Source organism: Natator depressus, chromosome 1, assembly GCF_965152275.1.
Source record: "Natator depressus isolate rNatDep1 chromosome 1, rNatDep2.hap1, whole genome shotgun sequence".
Classification (NCBI taxonomy): Eukaryota; Metazoa; Chordata; order Testudines; family Cheloniidae; genus Natator; species Natator depressus.
Genome location: NC_134234.1, coordinates 67,431,725 through 67,443,894, shown reverse-complemented (window position 1 = coordinate 67,443,894; position 12,170 = coordinate 67,431,725). Strand labels below are relative to the sequence as shown.

Genomic DNA, 12,170 nt, shown 5'->3' with positions numbered 1-12,170 from the left:
AACTTCGGGGCCTTTCTTCTTACATCTCTCCTCCCCTCTCCCCTTTTGATAGGGAGATAGAGTTTGGACCATATCCATTTCAAAAGAGGAACTACTGACTGATGCTGCAGAACAATTTCATTGTATACAAAAAAATGACTATACCGTTACTCTATTCTATTAAATTAAAAAAGCCGCCTTTAGCTTTTCCTAGGCAAGTGAGTAATTCTTATATAGAAAACATTGCTTAAACATATTTTCTATGTAAAATAGCCTTAATTAAAGCTTGTATTACTGCTAACACCAGAAGAAAATTATGCTCATGAAAGTTTTGTAAGCATCAACTTCATAGGCATGTTTCCAGTATCAACCATCAGTATCATTGGTAGGTAAACTTTTAAGCCAACCAAAGTTCTTCTTCTAGCCCTTGCTCATGTTGATTCCATTCTAGGTGTGTGCGTGCCCACATGCACAGTCGTCAGAGATTTTTGCCTTAGCGGTATCCACAGCGTTGGCTATGGTGCCCCCTTGAGTGCCGCACTCATGCACTGGAATATTAGGTGCCGCCAACCCTATGCCCTCTCAATTCCTTCCTACCTCCCGTGACGGTTGGTCGAAGTGCCTCATCTTGTACTGCAGGAGCATTAGGGGTTCTTTACAGCCCATTGTCTATCTTCTTTGTATATAGTTTGTAGGTACTTAGTTCATCATTAAGTGTTAGGTTAGTTTGGTAGTTAGAGTCCCAGTTGGGACTTCACCCCAGAGTGGGGCATGCCCAGTTCTTCAGGCTTCAAACCATGATTGTCATGCAACAGGCCGATGCCTATTAGTGGCACCCCACAACATCTGTTTGAAGTGCTTAGGAGAGTCCCGTGAAAAGGACAAGTGCAGAATCTGTAAAAACTTTTGCCCTAGAACCCAAAAGGAATGGGATATCTGCTGGAGGGCCCTACTCATGGAGGCTACGCTTCGTCCTGTGTCGGAGCGCTCCCGCTCTGACCCACGCTGAGCACCTTGGCATCGGTACAGAGCGCACTGCCAGCACTGGGGTCTGCCTGGCACTGTTCCCCATCGCTGGTGCCTAAGAAGCAGCAAAAGAAGAGCCCCCTGGCACCACAGGGCAAAGGGGCTTCAAGCAAAGGACCTATGACAGGCCATGTGCCAACTCCAGGGTTTCATGGGAGTACCACTGCAGTCTGAGCCCCCAACCTGGCCAAGGATCCGACTCCAACTCCCGGGAACGGCAAGGGACCTGGCTTCTCCTACAGCCCTCATTTCCCAAGTGGCCCCAGCGGCTAAGGAACAAGCAGGCCAACCGGCACTGCAAACGCCGTGCTTGACTCAGCCAAGACCCCAGCACCTAAGGGCAAGCCGGTCTTGGGACCGCCCCGTAGGGCAGTGGATCACCCTCGGTCCCTGGACGGCAGGTGTAGATCCCCATCTCCGCAGCCTAGGACCACGGCACCGCACCCTCAATCTCCGGTCAGAAGGTCCAGGTCCCCAACGCCATGTTCTCCCCTATGAGGCATGGGACACCAGAGTTGAGGTGCTGGTCCCTGTACCCTGGTCTCCAAGACATCAGTCCCCACCCGGGGCGGAATCGCTCCGTATCACATCACCGGTCTCCACCTCCCAAGTACTGCTCATTGGCCAGACACTGATCCTAGCCCATGTCTCACCGGTCACCGACCAGGGTCAGTCATCAAACTTGGGGTTCGACAGCCCTGCCCTGGTCGCCAGAAGAGTAATGGTCTGAGTCGGACCTGGAGCTCAGCCCCTTGCCAAGGAGCGGTGAATCACCACCGACCCACGAGACCGGTATATCACCTGCAGTGGCGGCATGGCAGCCTGGACAGTGGCCCGCTCAGTGGCCATACTGGAACTCGCGGGCATGCCTGTAATCCCAGTCCCATGTTTCCACCAGTCCTCCCTGGCCACCTCAAACAAGCCGCCTCCGGCACCGCCAGCGAATCCGGCGCAGAAAGAAGGCAGAAAAGAAGTACTACATCCCTGGAAAAGGGTTCAAATATTTGTACATACACCCTCCAGCAGCGTCACAGGTTGTGTCCGCTGTTAATGAAAGGAACAGGCAAGGCCAAGTCAATGGCACGTGAAAAAACAAAGACGCCAAGAGACTGGATTTGTTTGGCAGAAAAGTTTATTCAACTGCCAACCTGCAATTTCGAGTGTGTAACCACCAGGCCCTGTTAGGCAGGTACAATTTTAATCTGTGGAACTCCCTTAACAAATTCAAGGAGGCCTTCCCACAGGACCGAGCCCAGGAGTTCACCGCGTTAGTGGATGAAGGCACAATGGTGGTGAGTGGGGCCCTTCATGCGGCCTGGGATGTTACGGACTCAGAGGCCAGGGTGGTCGCCTCTGTGGTGGCCATGAGGCGCAGCTCCTGGCTGCAGTCCTCGGTGTTATCCCTAGAGATGCAGGCCACCATTCAACCCCTCCTGTTTGAGGGTCAGGGCTCTTCTCCGAGCTCACAGGCACAAGGCTCCACGGCCTTAAAGACTCCCATGCTACCCTCTGTTTCTTGGGCCTTCGTACAGCTCAGCAGGCCAGGAAGCCATTTCGTCCTCTGCCTCCCCTGGCTAGGTCCTGGGGGACTTCCCCGGCTGAGCACCTACAGGAGAAAGGATAGAGAAAATGGTCTAAGCAGCAACACCCGTCGTCTTCCCATTAATCTGCTCAGCCTGGCCCTTCCCGAAATCAAGGAGACCAGAAGCAGACATTTTGAGCATATGATCCAGAACGGTGCCCCAGTCATTGCCCAGGATCCACCCTCCCACTCCTTCCTTGACCGCCTGTGCCCCTTCCTGTTGGCCTGGTCTCAATTGACCTCGGACCATTGGGTGCTTGAAGTAATATCTTCAGGTTACACCCTGCTGTTCGTGAACATCCTCGCTTTCCAGCAATGTTTAAAGTGTGTTATCCATGAGAAATGCATGTTATTTGAAAGTGTCAACAATCTTGATTTTATTTTTACGAAAGCCTGGATTTAGATTATATAGCAGGATTTTTATCCTCTTTGTGGCATCTATTAACTGGATCTGTTGCTTTATCTGTTCCTCAGATCCAGGGAGGAGCTCAGATTCTTTAAATTCTACTTGGCTTTCAAGAATTTCAGGGGGAGAAAAAGCAGTTTCCTCAGGATCTATCTGTTTTCCTGAGAGAAACCAACTCACTCTGGATCGCCTTGTAACAGTGATTTTCCCAGATTGGCTCCAAGGTAATCATCACTGTGGGGAAGTCTGAATCAGTTTGCCAGGGCTACTTTCTTGTAGTATTTCCTCTGACATTGCTCCAATTATAGGAATCCTAAGCTCAAAGCAATAGAATCTTTCAACAACCAAATAACAAACTTCACTTTGAGAAGGAAACATGACTGCACTCTGCATGGGATTAGTCAGTAGGAGGAAACAGGGTTCTTTCCATAAGATCTAAATCCAGTGGCTACAAATTCTCTGCAGGAGTTGAAAAAGGCTTGTTTACCTAGAAAATTCTGCCCTCTCCTAATGACAGGGCACATAGTCCCCCACCACGGCTCCCAGCAGAGATTTAGGGGATCCATTTCAGAGACTACCTGACAAATTTATGGAATACTCTTTTCTGAGCACATTTGTCTAGGGTCACTAGAAAGGGGGTATGAGCCATGCATATTTTGTGACCACAAAACACCATGAATCAAATCCACATAACCTCCTTTTGCTCCTATGTGCACAGCTGGTTCCTGATCTTTCACTACCTGTGCATAATCATAGAAATGTAGGGTTCGAAGGGACCTTGAACAGTCAACAAATCTAGCCACCTGTGCTGAGGCAGGATTAAGTAAACCCAGACTATCCTGGACAGGTGTTTGTCCAACCACTTGTTAAAAATCTCCAATGATGGGGATTTCACAACCTCCCATAGTAGCCTATTTCAGTGCTTAACTACCCTTATGGTTAGAAAGGTTTTCTTAATATCTAACCTAAATCTCCTTTGCTGTAGATTAAGTCAATTTACTTCTTGTCCTACCTTCAGTGGACATGGAAAATGATTGATCACTGTCTGCTTTATAACAGCCCTTATAACATTTGAAGACTGTTATAAAGCCCCCCTCCTCAGTTTTCTTTCTCAAGACTAATCATACCCAGTTTTTTAACCTTTCCTCATAGATCAGGTTTTCTAAACTTTTTGTCATTTTTATTGCTCTTCTGTCAACTCTCTCTCCAATTTATCCACGTCTTTCCTAAAGAATTGGGCACAGTATTCCAGCTGAGGCCTCACCAGTACCAAGAAGAGCAGGACGATTGCCTCCTGTGTCTTACATAGGACACTCCTGTTAATACAGGATGATAGAATATCATCAGCCTTTTTCACAGCCGCATCACATTGTTGACTCATTCAATGTGTGATCCTCCATTATCCCCAGATCCTTACCAGCAGTACTACCACCTACCCTTTCCACATTTTGTAATGGTGCATTTGATTTTTTTTCCTGCGTTAGTACTTTGCATTTGTCTTTATTGAATTTCATCTTGTTGAACTCAAACCCATTCTCCAATTTGTCAAGGTCGTTTTGAATCTAATCTTGTCCTGTAAAGTGCTTGCAACGTCTCCCAGCTTGGTGTCATCTGCAAATTTTATAAGCATACTCTCCACTCCATTGGCCAAGTCATTATTAATGAAAATGTTGAATAGTATTTGACACTAGATTGCTGCCTGTTGGACCCCATTAGATTTGTCATCCCAGTTTGACAATGAACCATTGAAAACTACACTTTGAGTACAGTCTTTCAATCAGTTGTGCACCCACCTTATAGTAATATCATCTAGACCTAGTTTGCTTATGAGAATGTCATGTGGGACTGAGTCAAAAGCCTTACTAAAATCAAGGTATGTCACATCTACTGCTTCCTTCTATCCACTAGGGCAGTAATCCTGTCTAAAACGGAAATTGGGTTTGTCATGATTTGTTCTTGACAAAACCTTGCTGGCTATTCCTTGTAATCCAATGTACCTTATAATGCAATAAGTTCCCATTGCCAACCTGAATATTTAATACATATATACCCTGATTCCTCAGAGGCCCTTTCTGTTATTGCACTGTGCAGAATACTTTTTTCTTGAGCACAGTCACTGTTTGTTTATGGACCTTGACTAACCTCTTAAACCAATCCATCCTAACGAGAGTTTTCTCAAAGGTCAAATTCATAAATGCCTCTTCCACCCATAAGCCTTCCAGCACAGTACTCGGAAAAATCTTGCTTTTTCCTTTTAGAGAGATATCATGCACATAAGCCCCACTACATTTAAGATCATAGTTGAGTTTTACAAATGACAGAAGACTGTTGTGAAGATTCAAAGTCTGCCTGTTTAAAAAAACAAAAACAAAACAAAAAACTTCCTCTTTCTGTATCCACAGACTGCAGCATTTCTGCAGGCTCACATTTTAACTCCTTTATCTCTTTGCTGTTGCTTTCTGAGCTTTGGCTACCTACCAAATTTTTGCCCACCTGAATGCCTTAACCAGGCCTCTTTTGGGGGCCTCACAATCACCTTCAGCACTGGTTGGGATTTTGGGTGACAATCTACAGTTGCATTGCCTTTTTCTCAGTAGTTAACTTGTAAGGATTAGGCTTAGAAACCTGTGCCCACAATGTATAACTATGGCAATTAATTAGAGGACTGAAATTCATTAGTAAATTATTCCTAATTAACAAGACTTCAACCTCACATGAGGTGACATACAAAGGACGGACCACACTATGTCCCCAAAGTTAGATTCATCCACAGATATCCACAGTACTCACCCTGTCTTGGGTATAATTGGTGAACTTGGCTATACTGTGTTGTGGGAGAAGCATTCTGCCTGCTGACTGTAGTCCTGACTGGTTAATCTGGCCAAACACTCTTTCTATCATTAGTCACTTCTTCCCCCAGCTAGGAGAGCTAGACACATCACAGTGCCTTGTATTCTAACTTTAAAATACAGCCTCTGGAAAGATTCATGGGGGAGAACTTCCCCTAAGAAAACTCACCCTGTATTTAGAACTAGTTGATCCACCAGAACAAAATCAAATTCTGCCTGCTATGCGACTGGTCATTTTGAATGGTTGTGGATTCCAACCCCTTTCCAAGAGACTCTTCTTCACCATGGCTGAAAGTCAAGCTCAGTCCTGGTGTGGGATTGGATCTCATCATTAGTCAGCTATTTTGGGGACAGATTCCAATGCAGAAAGACTTGTTCTGAGGACATCCTGGTCTAGTGGCATCATCGCATGATGGGTGGCTTGGTGAGTCATCAGAAATAATAACTGATCTGGTCTGTGTACAGTTTTTGAAATCTGCTTGCTTCAGGATTCTGACTCCTCTAGCTAACACCTAGAAGGTTTATCTCAGCTGGAGTTTTTCTTTTTTCAGCCACTTTTCCTGCCACTTCAGGTGTTAGGTTGTAACTGCCTGGCTCCTCTCTCTCTGTGGAGGAAAGAGAAGGTTCTTTAATCAGGGTAATTCTGTATCTTCTATTTCTAAACCATTCTCTTCATATTTCCAAGTGTAGGCTTTACCCTGTGGATCATTTAACATTTTAGCACCTCCCACACCGAAGGCGTCTCCTATGATGTGATGCGTGGCTATGATGTCTTATTGGTGTTACCCCAGGATCCACCAAAAGCTCTATTCTGCTCCAAACAGAGGAGGGCAACTTCTCAATATACAACTTCATGAGGTAGGCACAGTCATTTGGGTCACCACTGTTACTCCCAAATAAAGACCCAGGGTTCCCCCACAATAGCTCACCTATTATCCCTTCCTGGGTTTACCAGAGGTTCCCTTCTGTTGACTCATTTATCTGTTTTTGTAATGTGAACGTGGGCCTGGCCTAGAGAAATTGCCAGGGTTTTGCAGGAAACGCTTTTAGCAAAAACTTCCCAGTAGAGCTTAGACCTGCTACCCTGGGAGGAAGGACATTGATACAGACCTTGGATATAATTGTTTGATACCCAGGCAGTATTCTTCTGCAAGAAAGTATTTTTTTTAATTTAGCATAACCAGTCTTCCCTGATACAATTAATCTAAACAAAAACATCAAAGCATAAACATAAATCCCTTTGCACTATCCTTGGGTACAGTTTAAAAGTACCTGAACCATAAACATATACAGGTTTCAGAGTGGTAGCAGTGTTAGTCTGTGTCAGCAAAAACAACAAGGAGTCCTTGTGGCACGTTAGAGACTAACAAATTTATTTGGGCATAAGCTTTTGTGGGCTAAAACCCACTTCATGAGATGCATGGAGTGGAAAATACAGTAGCAGGTATATATACACAGTACATGAAAAGATGTGAGTTGCCTTACCATTTGGGGGGAGGGGTTAGTGCTAACGAGACAATTCAATTAACAGTAGAATACCAAGGGAGGAAAAATCACTTTTGTAGTGATAATGAGGGTAGCCCATTTCAAACAGTTGACAAGAAGGTGTGAGTAAAAGTAGGGGGAAATGAGTGTTTGTAATGACCCATCCACTCCCAGTCTTTATTCAGGCCTAATTTGATGGTGTCCAGTTGGCAAATTAATTCCGGTTCTGAAGTTTCACGCTGGAGTCTGTTTTTTGAAGTTTTTTTGTTGAAGAATTGCCACTTTTAAGTCTGTTGTTGAGTGTCCAGGGAGATTGAAGTGTTCTACTGGTTTTTGAATGTCATAATTCCTGATGTCAGATTTGTGTCTATTTATTCTTTTGCATAGAGACTGTCCAGTTTGGCCAATGTACATGGCGGGGGAGCATTGCTGGCACATGATGGCATATATCACATTGGTAGACGTACAGGTGAACAAGCCCTTGATGGTGTGGCTGATGTGGTTAGGTCCTTTGATGGTGTCCCTTGAATAGATATGCGGACAGAGTTGGCACCAGGATTTGTTGCAGAGTTTGGTTCCTGGGTTAGTGTTTGTGTTGTGTGGTGTGTAGTCGCTGGTGAGTATTTTCTTCAGGTTGGGGGGCTGTCTGTAAGCGAGTCTTCACTAGACTAGATGCAATAAATCGACCCCCACTGGATCGATCACTGCCCGTCGATCCAGTGGGTAATGTAGACAAGCCCTAAGCCTCCTTCTTTTCTGTCAGTGGTACTGCAGCTGCTGTGGCTACTGCTTCTCCTTTGAGGTCTTCTTCTTTGCTATTCTTCACTGTTTTATGTTTCTTTCTTCTGATAGCTCCCTATCTTGACTGACTTTTGCCTGCTGACTGCCTGTCTTTTATTGAGTTTTACCAGCCACTAGACCCTTTCAAATTGGCTTGTTTCCCAATCCTGACATTAGCATACTCTATCCTCCAGTCTATCCTCCGACTCTCTCTGATTGGTCCATACTTATAGTCCAATTACAACTGCTAAATCTGGCTGTCAATTAAAGCTGTTACATAACAAGTCTTAGTATTATGGTCTGTTTACTATAATAGTCTGGTGACCCTCACCTAGTTTTGGCCTCCGCATGCCTGACTGACCCCTCCTTGCAGTGTTGGAGTGACCTTTGGCCCCGTCTACACTTGTCTGCCTGCCAACATACTAGCCAAAGGCTAAACTGAAACTTCTAGCTCACTCTCATTGGCTGTGTGCCAACATTTTACACATACTGAATTACCACACTATTAAACTGTAAACAATTACCTCGTTCCTTTTAATATGTATTTAATTGTTAATTTATGCATCTTAATGTTTACTACTATTGCCACTCTATTTCTTACCAATTCAGTTAATTTTATTTTAGTTCTTCCCCTATTTTCAGTTAATGGAGGCAAAGCAATTTTTTCAGTGCTGTGCTTAGGAAACAGAACAGAGCAGCTCAAAAGTTCTCATATCAACCATCTTCTATAGCGGAGACACAGATTCTCTTCATTTCATCATACAAAATTCTAGGAGTGTCATCCTTATGGAACTTTACCTTGTAGATAAAAGCTGTAGAATTAATTATGTCAGTGTAGTGAGTGATCTGTTTGAAATTTCTGTTTACTTCTGAGAATAGCATATCCAACCAACTGTAGGCTTGTGAATCCAAGCTCCTTTTCTGTGAGGATCAAATTGCTCCAATTGCTTGGCCTCCCCAGACATCTCTTTCCTATCTGATGTAGGGGTGTCAGTCTTTGAGTTTGGAGGCACGATTCCAGGGGGCACCTGAGCTGACCCAATGGGTACTGCTAGGGGAAAAACCTAATTGAAATAGATATGAGTAACACGAAGAACAACAGTTACAAAAGCTAGGTAACCGTTTTTTCACAGACCTGGTCAAGACCCCCCTCCTGGAAACTTAGTGAGGGACCAGGTTTGGATTCAGACACAGGATCCTGGGTGTTTCTAAGCCAGCAGATTCTGAGCATTGTCCAGGCACTGCCTCTGTTTTTTGTCTCCGATACTCATTTCTAGGGTTCAGTTTCCTTGTCTGGTCCTCTCTTGGAAGTCTGGTCCTCTTTCTTGTGGTCCAGCTGCTGTAGGCACCAAGACCAGTGCTGATCCTCCTGTTCCCCTGCCCAAAGTCTCCTCAGTAGCTTAAGCACACCCTTTCCCAGAGCACTACCCTCGTGGATACTCTGGTTTATTTTTTGCCCCTTCAGGAACATGTGACCAATACAGCTAGGAACCCAGAGGCTTTGCAAAGTAACTTCTTAAACACTTACACCATTAATTCTTAGAGAAATCCTAGAGACTTACAGATCCATTGGGGTGGGGGAAGGCATGGAGAGGTTCATGCACACAAAAACCCTTCCTCTAGTGTCAGCACCACTCTGAGAATCGACTAGTTCTGGATCACTTTTTTTAAAGGCCCCAGACAATAATCTCCTCCTGTGCAGCCTTCAGATTTACTCTCTCTTCCCTTGTAACAAGCTCTTAGCTTGTTCAGATCTGGAAGTCGGAAGGCTTCTTCTAATTCAGAAAATGTGTCCTTTTGTGTTTTCTAAACCTCACAGAATTTGAGATTTTAAAAGCCATTTCTAAAATCATCTATCTTTGTTTCTGCTTTGCTGCTGGCAAATTTTGACTGCTCCACCCCCCCCCCCCCCCATTTTTGCAGACAACCTGGGGAGAAAAACCCGTCTCCTTCAGCTTGGCCAATATTTTTCGCATCTCCATTGTATTGCCAGGGCAAAGTCATTTTGTGTTAACAACCTCTTTGATTTTCTGCTTCCAAACAGGGTGTATGGTACATAACATGGTCCCTGTCAGCAAATGGTTGATTTTAATATATGCTGAAGGTTAGAGTTTTACACAGCTTTTGAAAATACAATTAGAATTCATAAGTGGTACATAGATTCAAACGGACACAGCACACAAATATGACCACAGTGGTCGGTGACAGGCATTGTGGGACAGCTGCTGGAAGACTGTTAGGTTTGGCAGAAGTAATGCAGTGTCTATACTTGTGTGGCATCAACCATGGTTCTATACCGTTCGGAGAGGTGGTGGTGTTATGTCAGCATAATGGGTGTTTACATCAGTGGGAGACACATTTAAGAGTAAACACATACACAACTAGGTATAGGCAGGCAGCATACATTGATCTAACTTTGTAGTGTAGACTTGGCCTTATAATTTGGCAAGAGGTGGCATGCAAAAATCATAAGGGTGAAAGACACATGCCCTGCTACGGCTGCCTTCAAATGTATTTTTAAAAATGCTTATTGTGCCAATATTGTGCTATAGATCTAAGCCCCATAAAAGATGGTATCTTCAAAGAAGCAGAAAGCTGCTGCATTTTTTTCTGTTTTGACAAAAATTGTCTGAGCACTTTCTTTTGCTATCTTTTTTTTTTTTTTTTAACTGCCTTATGTGCTCTGATAAATTTAACCTTACACTTTCATTTTCTGTTTTTACTAGGGCGGTCAAGCGATTTAAAAAAAGTAATCACGATTAATCGGGCAATTAATCGCACTGTTAAACAATAATAGAATACCATTTATTTAAATATTTTTGGATGTTTTCCACATTTTCAAATATATTTCAATTACAACACAGAATACAGTGTACAGTGCTCACTTTATATTTGTTTTTATTATAAATATTTGCACTGTAAAAAAACAAAAGAAATAGTATTTTTCAATTCACCTAATACAAGTACTGTAGTGCAATCTCTTTATCATGAAAGTTGAACTTACAAATGTAGAATTATGTTCCATAAAACCCTGCATTCAGAAATAAAACAATGTAAAACTTTAGAGCCTGCAAGTCCACTCAGTCCTACTTCAGCCAATCGCTCAGACAAACAAGTTTGGTTACAATTTGTAGAAGGTAATGCTGCCCGCTTCTTGTTTACAATGTCACCTGAAAGTGAAAAAAGGCATTCACATGGCACTGTTGCAGCCAGTATTGCAAAATATTTACATGCAAGATGCTCTAAAGATTCATATGTCCCTTCATGCTTCAACCACCATTCCAGGGGACATACGTCCATGCTGATGACGGGTTCTGCTCAATAACAGCCCAAAGAAGAGTAGACCAACGCATGTTCATTTTCATCATTTGAGTCAGAAGTCACCAGCAGAAGGTTGATTTTCTTTTTTGGTGGTTCGGGTTCTGTAGTTTCTGCATCGGAGTGTTTCTCTTTTAAGACTTCTGAAAGCATGCTCCACACCTCATCCCTCTCAGATTTTGGACAGCACTTCAGATTCTTAAACCTTGGGTCCAGTGCTGTAGCAATTTTTAGAAATCTCATATCGGTGCCTTCTTTGTGTTTTGTCAAATCTGCAGTGAAAGTGTTCTTAAAACGAACAATATGTGCTGGGTCATCATCCGAGACTGCTATAACATGAAATATATGGCAGAATGCGGGTAAAACCGAACAGGAGACATACAATTCTCCCCCAAGGAGTTCAGTCACAAATTTAATTAATGCATTATTTTTTTAACGAGCATCATCAGCATGGAAGCATGTCCTCTGGAATGGTGGCTGAAGCATGAAGGGGCATACAAATGTTTAGCATATCTGGCACGTAAATGCCTTGCAACGCCAGCTACAAAAGTGCCATTTATTCCTACCCTTTGTTTCCTATCTTTTAACCAGTTATCAGTCCATGAGAGGACCTTTCCTCTTACCCCTTACGAGCCTTTGTTGAGGGATCTTGTCAAAGGCTTTCTGAAAATCTAAATACATTATATCCACTGGATCCCCCTTGTCCACATGCTTGTTGACTCCCTCGAAGAATTCTTGTAGATTG

At 43.8% G+C, this 12,170-nt stretch overlaps 1 protein-coding gene across 1 annotated transcript in view; it reads left to right on the top strand.

Annotated features, from left to right (window-relative positions):
* Window positions 1-12,170, top strand: part of DIAPH3 (diaphanous related formin 3) — a 541,978-nt gene that overhangs the window by 366,824 nt on the left and 162,984 nt on the right. The gene's annotated exons all lie outside the window — the stretch shown is intronic.